We start from the raw sequence: 10,630 nt of genomic DNA, 5'->3' as shown, positions 1-10,630 counted from the left end.
ATCAGGAACGATGGTAAGCATCTTTTCATTTACCTGTTGGCCTTTTGTATATCTTCCTTGGAAAAATAGGAAACTATTCAAGTACTTTGCCCAATTATGTTTTTTAGCTCTAATTGTTTTCACTGAAGTAGTAGTAATAGTGAGTTAATGTGAGACAAAGTAAAATCCAGGACTACTCAGATTTTTCTTCTTTTTATGTATTTTTTTATTGTGGTAAAAAACAAAATTTACCATCTTAATCACTTCTAAGTATACAGCTCAGTAGTGTTAAATATAATCGCAGGGGCACCTGGGTGGCTCAGTTGCTTAAGCGTCTGACTCTTGATTTCAGCTCCGGTCATGATCTTAGGGTTGTGAGATCGAGCCTCGCACGTTGGTCTTTGTGCTGAGTGTGGAGCCTACTTAAGATTCTCTCTCTTTCTCTCCCTCTCCCACTTGCTCATGTGAGCTCTTTGTCTCTTTCAAATAAATAAACCTTTAGAAATATGTATATAATCACATTGTTGTGAAACAGATCCTCAAAACTTTTTCATCTTGCAAAACTGGAACTCTATAACCATTAAACAACTCCTCCTCCTCCCCACCCCACCCCTGGTAACCACCATTCTACTTTGTTTATATAAAGTATCTCAAGTAGTCAGATTCATAGAAATGGAATCATAGATATGGAATCGTATCTTTTTGTGATTGCTTATTTCACTTAACAATGTCTTCAGGGACGCCTGGGTGGCTCAGTTGGTTAAGCGTCTGCCTTCGGCTCAGGGCATGATCCCAGGGTCCCGGGACTGAGTCCCCTATCGGGCTCCCTGCTCAGCGGGGAGCCTGCTTCTCCCTCTCCCTCTGTTGCTCCCCCTGCTTGTGCTCTCTCTCTTTCTCTGATAAATAAATAAATAAAATATTTAAAAAAAAACACGTCTTCAAAATTCATTCTTGTAGCATGTAGAAGCCTTCCTTTTTAAAGCTGAGGAATATTCCTTTGTATCTATATACCACATTTTGTTCATTCATCTGTTGATGAGTATTTGGGTTACTTCCACCGCTTAGCTGCTATGGATAATACTGCTATGGCAGGTGAGAATTCTACCACTGAACCACCAATGTGTGAATAATGCTGCTATGAACATATATGTGCATATACCTGCTTAAGCCCCTGCTTTCAATTCTTTTGGATATATACCCAGAAGTGGGATTGCTAGATCATATAGCAGTTCTGTTTTTAATTTTTTTTAAGATTTTTATTTATTTCAGACAGAGAGCACAATCGAGGTGGGGGAGGGACAGGGAGAAGCAGACTCCCCACTGAGCAGGGAGTCCCATGCTGGCTCGATCCCAGGACCCCAAGATCATGACCTGAGCTGAAGGCAGAAGCTTAACCGACTGAGCCACCTGGGCGCAACTATTTTTAATTTTTTGAGGAAACTCTGTACTATTTTTCAGAACGGTCACACCATTTTATAATCTCATTAGTAGTATACAAGGGTTGCTTGCTTACTCATTTTGAATTAGCATGTCTTGTTGAGTTGTAAGAGTTCTTTGCATATTCAATATTACACCTTTCTTAGATATATGATGTGCAAATATTTTCTCCCATTCTGTAGGTATCTCCACTTTCTTGATAATGTCTTTTGATGTACAAGAGTTTTTTAATTTTAATGAAGTCCAATTTATCTTTTTTTTTCCTCTATGATCATGCTTTTGGTGTTATATCCAAGACAAATCCATTGCCAAATCCAAAGTCAAGATGATTTACCCCTATATTTTTTTTTTTAAGATTTTTACTTATTTGAGAGAGAGAGAGCATGAGTAGGGAGGAGGGGCAGAAGCAGAGGAAGAAGCAGAGTCCCCAATGAGTAGGGAGCCTGACATGAGGCTGTATTCCAGGACCCTGGAATTATGACCTAAGCGGAAGGCAGGTAAGTATCACCTGAGCCACCCAGGAGCCCTGTGTTTTCTTTCAAGAACGGTATGGCTTGAGTTCTTATATTTAGGTTGTTGGTCCATTTTGAGTTAACTTGTTAATATGGTGTGAGGTAGTGAATCCAACTTTATTCTTTCACATGTAGATATCCAGCTGTTCCACCACCATTTTTTAATGAGACTATTCTTTCCTTCACTGAATGATCTTAGCACCCTTGTTGAAAATCAGATGGCCATAAATGTATGAGTTTATGAGTCTGGACTCTCAATTCTATTCCATTGGTCTGTATGTCCATCCTTATGCTAGTATCCTGCTGTTTTGATTTGTAGCTTTGTAGTAAGTTTCAGAATTCAGGAAGTCTGAGTCCTTGATTTGGTGGTTCTTTTCAAGATTGTCTTAGCTCTTTGGGATGCCTTATAATTCCATATGAATTTTATGCCTGTTTATACAAAATATGCCCCCTTGGAATTTTGAGAGAGATTACATTTAATCTATGGATCAGTTTTACCATCTTTACAACATTGAGTTTTCCAATTCATAACACACAATGTCTTTCTATTCATTTAGGTCTTCTTAAATTTATTTCAGCGATGTTTTGTGGTTTTCAGCTTGCAAGTCTTTTACCTCCTTGATTAATTTTATTCGTAGGTATTTTATTCTTTGGGATTATTTTCTTAAATTTCCTTTTCAGATTGTTCATTGCTGGTGTGTAGAAACATAACTGATTTTTGTGCATTCATCTTATTTCCCAAGACTGCTGAATTTATTAGTTTTCTTGTGGAGTCTTTGGCATCTTCTATTTATGATCATGTCATCTGTGAATAGAGATAGTTTTACCTCTTTCTTTTCAGTTTGAGTGCTATTCATTCATTCATTCCTAATTGCTCTGCCAAGACCTTCCAGTACAATGTCAACTAGCAGCGTTGAAAGCAGACATCCTGTGTATGTAGTCTTGTCAGTTTTAGAATCACCTGAAAACTTTTGAGGAATAGAAACAATAGCTGGGATTCCAACTCTGTTTTCTATTTGGTCTTTTTTTTTTTTCCTCAATAGTAAAGCTGGGATTATAAAAGCTTCTCTTGGAAGTCAACTGAAAGCTTTTCAGTGATAAACGTCTAGCGCTTGTGTACTTCCTGATGCATAAATGGCTCACACTAACCTTTGCCCTGAAATTTGTCATCGCTCCCAAGAGGCTTGGCTGTTTCTATATTTAATTGCACTGTCTGGTGTGTGACATGCAATCTTTTGCATACATGGCAACCTTTTGTTTCAATACTGCATCACAATAATTTTAAGAATATGGTCAACAACAAATGGCGATCCAAAGTATGCAAAATTGAACTTCATGACACTGCTCTTTCAAGTACTTCAGTTGCATTAAGAAGCAAATGAATAGGGAACTGTCCGGGAGAGAATGGTCACAACTTACCTCTCAGCCTTGTGGCTGGTAAAATCACTTGGCACTGATTTAAGACTGGTTTTGATGTTGAAATGCTGAACTAGAAAGGAATGTGAGTCTTAGAATTAAGAAAACATGGTACATTGCAGTAAAAAAAAGAATGAGGAATATCTCTAGAAAATACATAGCCTGGTTTCCCAGATGTTTTTGAGTGAGAAAAGTTACTTTTTTTTTAATAAGAAAGGGAATGATAAAATAGAGATGTGTTTGTTAATTGATTACCTAATTAAAGTGGTTACTTTTACCAAGGGGCAGTAGGGTAGAGGTGTTAGCAATGACAACAGAACGTCCCTGGCTGTGGAGGCATGGATTGGCCTGGCTCCTGCCAGATCCCTGGGTGGGCTGGCTGGCTCTCTGACCATGGCTAGAGGGGCCGGAGCCAAGGATAGGGCCCTTTCAGGAGCTCCAGGTCATAGACAGGAAGATCTCCTGCCAGGTCTTTGTGTCAGCAGGACTGTTCACAGGCTGCTGCTGAGATGGGCTGGAGTCCAGTTCCAGGGCTGTTTCAAAATCTGCAGTTTGACCAAGTCTGACAGGCTTACTTCCAGGGGCTCCTGGATCCCAGCCAAGAGTGTCTTGGAGCCCGTTCATAGGCCACCTCAGGGTTTGCAGCCAGGACTGAGGTCCCTATGGCTGTTACCCAAGGCACCGGTAGGTATGACTCCCCCCAAGTCCTTTAGCATATGGTGCTGCTGACAGAACCAAAGCCAGATGGGTCTGTAGCCAAGTCGTCAGGGCTACAGAGCTGTTTCTGCATCTGTGCCCATGACCACGGTTGGCGAGCCAGCAGCCTCGGTGCGGGCCTGCCTTCTCAAAACAACTCTCCTTGGTCTTGGCCTGCATCAGGGTTCCACAGCCTACCTGGATCTCGAGGCTCCACCAAAGGCATTTTTGTCCCTGGTTGGATGCCAAATTATTGTTGTCGGGGGTATAGATATGAGCAAGGGATGTCTTTTTTTTTTTTTTTTAAAGATTTTGTTTATTTATTTGAGACAGAATGAGAGAGAGAGAGCACGAGAGGGAAGAGGGTCAGAGGGAGAAGCAGACTCCCTGCTGAGCAGGGAGCCTGATACGGGGCTCAATCCCAGGACCCCGGGATCATGACCTGAGCTGAAGGTAGATGCTTAACCAACTGAGCCACCCAAGCAACCCTAAGCAAGGGATATCTTATTTGGCCATCTTGCTGACATTTGTACTTTAAATATTCCTTTTATAAAGGTTTGACTTCTGTGTAAATGTTGTATATATTTTTAAAAATAAAAGGATTTTTTAAATCATAAAATTTAATCTAAACAGAAACAAATTAACAATCAAATTGAAATATAGTCAGATAAGAAATTTCAAGAAACTTTTGAATACAGTATTCTGTGTATTCCTGGTGGGGGATATATTCTAAGGACTAAAAGAAGTGCAAGAAGGTCTTAAATTTTACTTAGTAAATTTGTTAATGATAGTTGTATTAGTCTCATAATTCTGAAACTATGTTGTATATATTGTAAGATATAGAGCCAATAAATCCATTGATGTCTTGGGAACCAGGATTTTCACTGTGGGATATGTAAATGTAGAAAAAGTATAGAATCTTGTGGAGTTAGATTTGAATTGGAGGTATCAGTATGCACTCATATACACACAGTGTGTGTGAATGGGGGAATGGGGAAGGGAAAAGGAAGGGGAAAGAAAAGATATTTGGAAACAACTGGTAAAATTTAAATATGGATAGTGTATTAGAATGTATTACTTCAATAATGTTAAGTTTTAGGTATGGTGTGATATTGAGGCTATGTGGCAGAATAGCCTTATTCTTAGGAAGTGCATGCTGAAGTATTCAGAGATGAAATATCATGTAATTTACTTTCAAATGGCTCAGGAAAAATATATACATAAATAATATATATAATATATATACACCAAAGGGTATATATATGGGGGAAGTGGAAGCAAATATAAAAATATTAAATGGGGGGGTGCCTGGGTGGCTCAAATCAGTTAAGGATCTGACTCTTGATTTCGGCTTAGGTCATGATCTCAGGGTCAAGAAGTCAGGCTCCTTGCTCAGTTGGGTGGGGATGGGGATCTACTTGGATTCTCTTTCTCCCTCTCCCTCTGCCCCTCCCCCAGCCCATGCATGCGCATGTGTGCACATTCTCTTTCTCTTTCTCTTTCCCTAAAATAAATAAATCTTTTTAAAAAATGGTTAATTTTCACTTCATTCTTTCAAATTTTCTTTGGTTTTGACATTTTTCAATGCAAACAAAAAGTTAAGAAATGAAGAGATTCAAGGGGTAGAATGCACAGAACTTTATATCTAATAGAAGCGGGAGCGGAGGGACAGCTATATCAGGAATGGCACCTGGATTTCTGCCTTGTCACAGGATGTCATCCCTGAGATGGGGAGCTTTGAAAGAAGGGCAGGCATACAGAGAGTGACGAGACTTCTGCTTTGGACACACCGAGTGTGAAGTGTCTGTGGGATACACGGGTGGAAACATCCGACAGGCTGTTGGACATACAGGTTTGGAGGCTGAGTGACCGTGAAAATGGCGAGCTTTGAGTTGGGGGCCTCTGTTAATCTGCTAGAGCTGCCATAACAAAATACCACAGACTAGGTGGTTAAACAGCAGAAATTTATTTTCTTACAATTCTGGGGCTAGAAGTCTGAGAACCAACGTGTTGGCAGGATTGGTTTCTTCTGAGGCCTCACTCCCTGGCTTGTGGATGGCCTTCTCTCTGTGTCTTCAATGGTCTTTCCTCCATGTGGGTCTGCGTCCTAATCTCTTCCCCAGTCATATTAAATTAGAGCCCATCTTGGGGCGCCGGGGGGGCTCAGTCGTTAAGTGTCTGCCTTCAGCTCAGTTCATGATCCCAGGGTCCTGGGATCAAGCCCTGCATCGGGCTCCCTGCTCGGCGGGGAGTCTGCTTCTCCCTCTCCCACTCCCCCTGCTTGTGTTCCCTCTCTCGCTGTGTCTTTCTCTGTCAAATAAATAAATAAAATCTTAAAAAAAAATTAGGGCCCATCTTGAAGACCTCATTTTAATTGAATTACCTCATTAAAGACCCTATCTCAAACTAGTCACATTCTGAAGTACTGGAGTTAGGACTTCAACTTAAGAATGGGGGTCAGGGGCACAATTCATCCTGTAACAGGGCCTGAAGGTAGTCTCGCGACCAGGAGAAACCTGACCAAACAGAATACTTTTTATGTTCAGTAGTGTTAAGTTAAAATAATCCCCAAGAACAATCAGTAAAAGTAAAATTTCCCCTAACTCACTGGTAAATGAGTTTTTCAAGTGGTGTTTGGAAAAAGGGATATTTTCCAAAGGGAGGCATAAATAGAGAAAGGAAGAGAAGTAGTAAGGGAGGAAATGAGTTTGTGCATTTTGGTAAGCTGTCTCCTATTTGGCCCAAGTCAAGGAAACAGGAAAAAAGAAAGATCATTTTAGGCACAAAAAAACAAAATTTCAAGGGCAATTTCTACTTGTAGGAAGAAACTAATTTTAAACATGCCCCACTGTGTTTGGGAAAGGAAGTGAAATCAAAGAAATGAAGTTAGGAAAACTCCTTGGCATTCTTTCTGTAACTATATCCAGGAGCAAGAATTAGAATGGATTCCTCACCCACTTGGGTCAGGGACTAAGGGATGTTTTTGCAGAGTTGTGGCAAATAAGCTCGGCATATATTTATGAAATATTTGGTGGTGGGAAGGAAGGAACAGGAATGACAGGAAAGGTACAAGAATGAAGCTGGCTTTTTGTTTATTTGTTTGTTTTAATCAAATCAAGTCACTATATTAGGGCAATCGTTTTGTCCCATGTGTTTTCATTCCTTCATAGCTGTGTGAACTTGGACGACTTACTTGCTCTCTCTGTGTCTTAGTTTCCCCATCTGTAAAATGGTGGTAATACCTTTCTTCTAGAGTTCTTGTCAGGGATAAATGAACTTGCAAGTGAAAGAGTTAAACAGTTCTTGGTGCACAGCAGACTCTCGATGGAGGTTAGCAATCCTCCTCACCCTACACCACATCATCATCACGGTCAATAGCCAGGTCCCTCTGATTTTGTTCGTGTCCTTCCTGCTGCCGGCAATGCCTTCCTTTCTCCTCTCCATCTCCTTTAAGTTGTGCTGCTTTGGGAGTCTTTCCCTGAGCATGTGAACCCACGGTGACCTCACTACAAGATAAAAATGGAAGTCTGAACTGGGGGCTGAGGTGTAATGAATGGATTGATTCAGATGGTGGACAGCCATGGGGAGAGTCTTCAATAACATCATTTAACAAACACATGCTGAGCACCTATTTTATGTCAGAACCAAGCTAGGCGCAGGAGATACAGAGATGGAAAAGGATGGGCCTCCTTTTCAGGGTCCCAGGGTCCTGGGATCAAGTCCCGGCATGGAGCCCTCACATAGATGCTCCCCCCCATCAACAACTCCCTTCTCAGCGGGGAGTCTGCTTCTCCCTCTGCCCTTTACCCCACTTGTGTGCGCGCTCTCTCTCTCTCTCTCTCTCTCTCGCTGGCTCTCGCTCTTGCTCTTGCTCTCACCTTCTCTCAAATAAATAAATCTTTTTTAAAAATCTTTTTAAAAAAATACACAAGCAGACAAAGTTGTAGCGGGGCTATTTAAAAGGTTCAATAATGTAGCAAAAGGCATACAATCTAAGTGTCTGGATCATTCCCAACAGCCTAAAAACAGGCTGAATATCTCCTAGCTCTAAAAAGTCTCATTTTGACCCACCGCCTCCCTCTGGCTGCCAGTTCTTTGCAGAGTCCCAATCCCTTATTGAAAAGCTGTAAATAATGGTGCTATCAGTTAACTGTTTTTGTCCTCCTAAAATTCATATTGAAATCCTACCCCCCCAGTGTGATGATATTGAGAGGTGGGGCCTTTGGGAGGTGATTAGGGTGGACTTCTCATGAATAAGATCAGTGTTGTGTTTTTGTTTTTTTTTTTAAGATTGTATTTATTTATTTGAGAGAGAGAGAGAAAGAGCCAGGGGTGGGGGGCAAAGGCAGAGGGAGAAGCAGACTCCTGGCTGAGCAGGGAGCCTGATGTAGGACTCGATCCCAGGACCCCCAGGGTTCACAACCTGAGCCAAAGGTAGACACAGCCTACTGAGCCACCCAGGTGCCCAAGGATCAGAGTTCTCATAAAAGAGTCCCCCCAAAAGCTCCCTTGCCCCTTTGGCTAGCGAGGACACAGCAAGAAGTCTATGAGGATAGTCTGGTGAGGCTCTGAATCTGCCCGAGCCTTGATCTTGGACCTCCTGGCCTCTGGAACTGTAGGAAAGAAATTTCTCTCGTTTCTAAGCCTCTCAGTCTATGGATTTTTGTTATAGCAGTTCAAACAGACTATACAGATAAATTGCTACACTTCTTATTTCCACTTTTTCACCTCACATTCCTTCTTTTCAATAAAAAAAATGCTTAAAATTTTAAAAATTACGGAAAAGTATATAGCTTTCTCACCCCATCTTCCAGTTCCACCTCACACCATCCAGTTATTTAGTAGTATTAGTTTGTTGATACATTCAGAGGTTGTTTTTTTGGTGGTACAAATGTATCCCATCTTCCTTTTTAATATAAATGACAACACACCATACATGTCATGCTGCCCTTTTTTGTTTTGCCCTTAACAATACATCATAGGGAACTTTCTCTTTTAACACATAAAGAGCTTCCTCATTGCCTTTACTGGTCTCCTCCTCGTTGACTTTTTTTTTTTAAAGAATACCTTTTTTTTTTTTTTAAGATTTCCTAGTTGACATTTAAGTTGTTTCCAGTCCATTACTATTACAAAGAAAGCAGCGATTACACAGCGACCCTGCCGGCAAGTCATTTCCCATGTCTGGAAGTAAAAGCGGTAAATGACTAGAAGTCGATATGCCTGGTCTGGCGTACAACAGTTGTAATTTTGATAGATCCGGCTAAGTTGTTCTCCATAGGGCTGTCACCTTTCACGCTCCCACTAGCAATCAGCAAAGGACCTGCTCCGCTGAAGGCTTGGCCAGTGTCCTGGCACCTTGCACCTTGCGGGCTGTAGGCTGCGGGGAACCCAGCCGGGAGGCGGGCCGCGGGGGAAACACAGCTCTAGGGGTCTCTCTGGGCCCTCTGCCTCGCTAGGAGCTAGGAGCACATGCCTTCTCCCGGCTGAGCTCGGGAACCCCCTTCCCCCACCCCACCCCACCCCCAAGGCGCTTGGGGCAGAGGAGAGGCCGTGCTTCCTGCACAATCCCCTCTGACTTCCAATGTTCCACGCTCCCGGCCAGAGCCTTCTCGGCTTCTTTTTCCCTCTCCCTCCCCTCTTTCTTCCCCTACTGCCTCCATTTCCCTAAGGGAGGGTTCCCCACTTCGCAACACACCCTAGTGATACGGCAAGCGCAAGCTGGGCAGATCGAGCGGCAGAATGTTCTAAGAAATCACTTCGCCCAGATGTCCAGGAACAGACAGGCAGAGGTCTGATGACCAGAGCCCCAGCGCCGGCCGTGTGGTTCTGATGGACCAGCAAGAGCGAGTGGCTCCCAAGCCTGAAGAACTTTCTGCCACCTTGCGGAAGAACAACACCACACTCTCTAGCAAAACCAGTGCTGAAAGGACTCAGGAGGAACTGGCTGAAGGAAACCTTGATCCTCCTTCTAACGACAGTGCTCGGCCTAAAGGAGAGCACATTTATGAATGGAGAGCAGCTATACTTGGCCCACTAGGTTCTATCTATGAAAGTGGGGTGTTTTTTCTGGATATCACCTTTTCATCCTATTACCCATTTTAAGGTAGCAGTGGTTACTTTCTGCACCAGAATCTGTACAACAACTGGAGTCCTGCTTGGATTATTTCAAAGGTTTTGCTGTCACTCTGTTCTCATTTGACACACGGCGTCCCTGTGGATCCTCTGGTCCAAAGCATAGCCTCTCAGTATCTGACTAACAGAGCAGAACACGATGGGAGAGCCAGACAGAAGAGCAAGAGCGAGGCGGCATAATTCGTAATTTGTATGCGGTGTGAAGGAGCCCAAGGATTCTTCTCGCTGTGCCGCATATTTTATAGCTTTTCCAGGACAGCCTTCTCTGTGTGTGTTGTACTGACTCCACCCACTCCCTGATTTTGTCCTTTGGAGACTGGAAGACTCCCCCGAGAGATACATGCTGGCCTCAAGAGTAGAACTTTGTAGCTGTAGTTAGGTTTGCCACACCTACTTGCAAGTCTTGCTTCTTTGGGATATCAGAATGTATTTTGTGGAGTACTAAGGATACTGATCCT

General features: G+C 42.5%; 1 pseudogene; it reads left to right on the top strand.

Annotated features, from left to right (window-relative positions):
* The first annotated feature begins 4,142 nt into the window (after nt 1-4,142).
* On the top strand, nt 4,143-10,352 carry LOC113934117 (annotated as a pseudogene).
* The last annotated feature ends 278 nt before the right edge of the window (nt 10,353-10,630 follow it).

The sequence above is a fragment of the Zalophus californianus genome, chromosome 13, assembly GCF_009762305.2.
Source record: "Zalophus californianus isolate mZalCal1 chromosome 13, mZalCal1.pri.v2, whole genome shotgun sequence".
Lineage (NCBI taxonomy): Eukaryota > Metazoa > Chordata > Mammalia > Carnivora > Otariidae > Zalophus > Zalophus californianus.
Note: the sequence above shows the minus strand (reverse complement) of the source record. Positions and strands in the feature narration are given on the sequence as shown.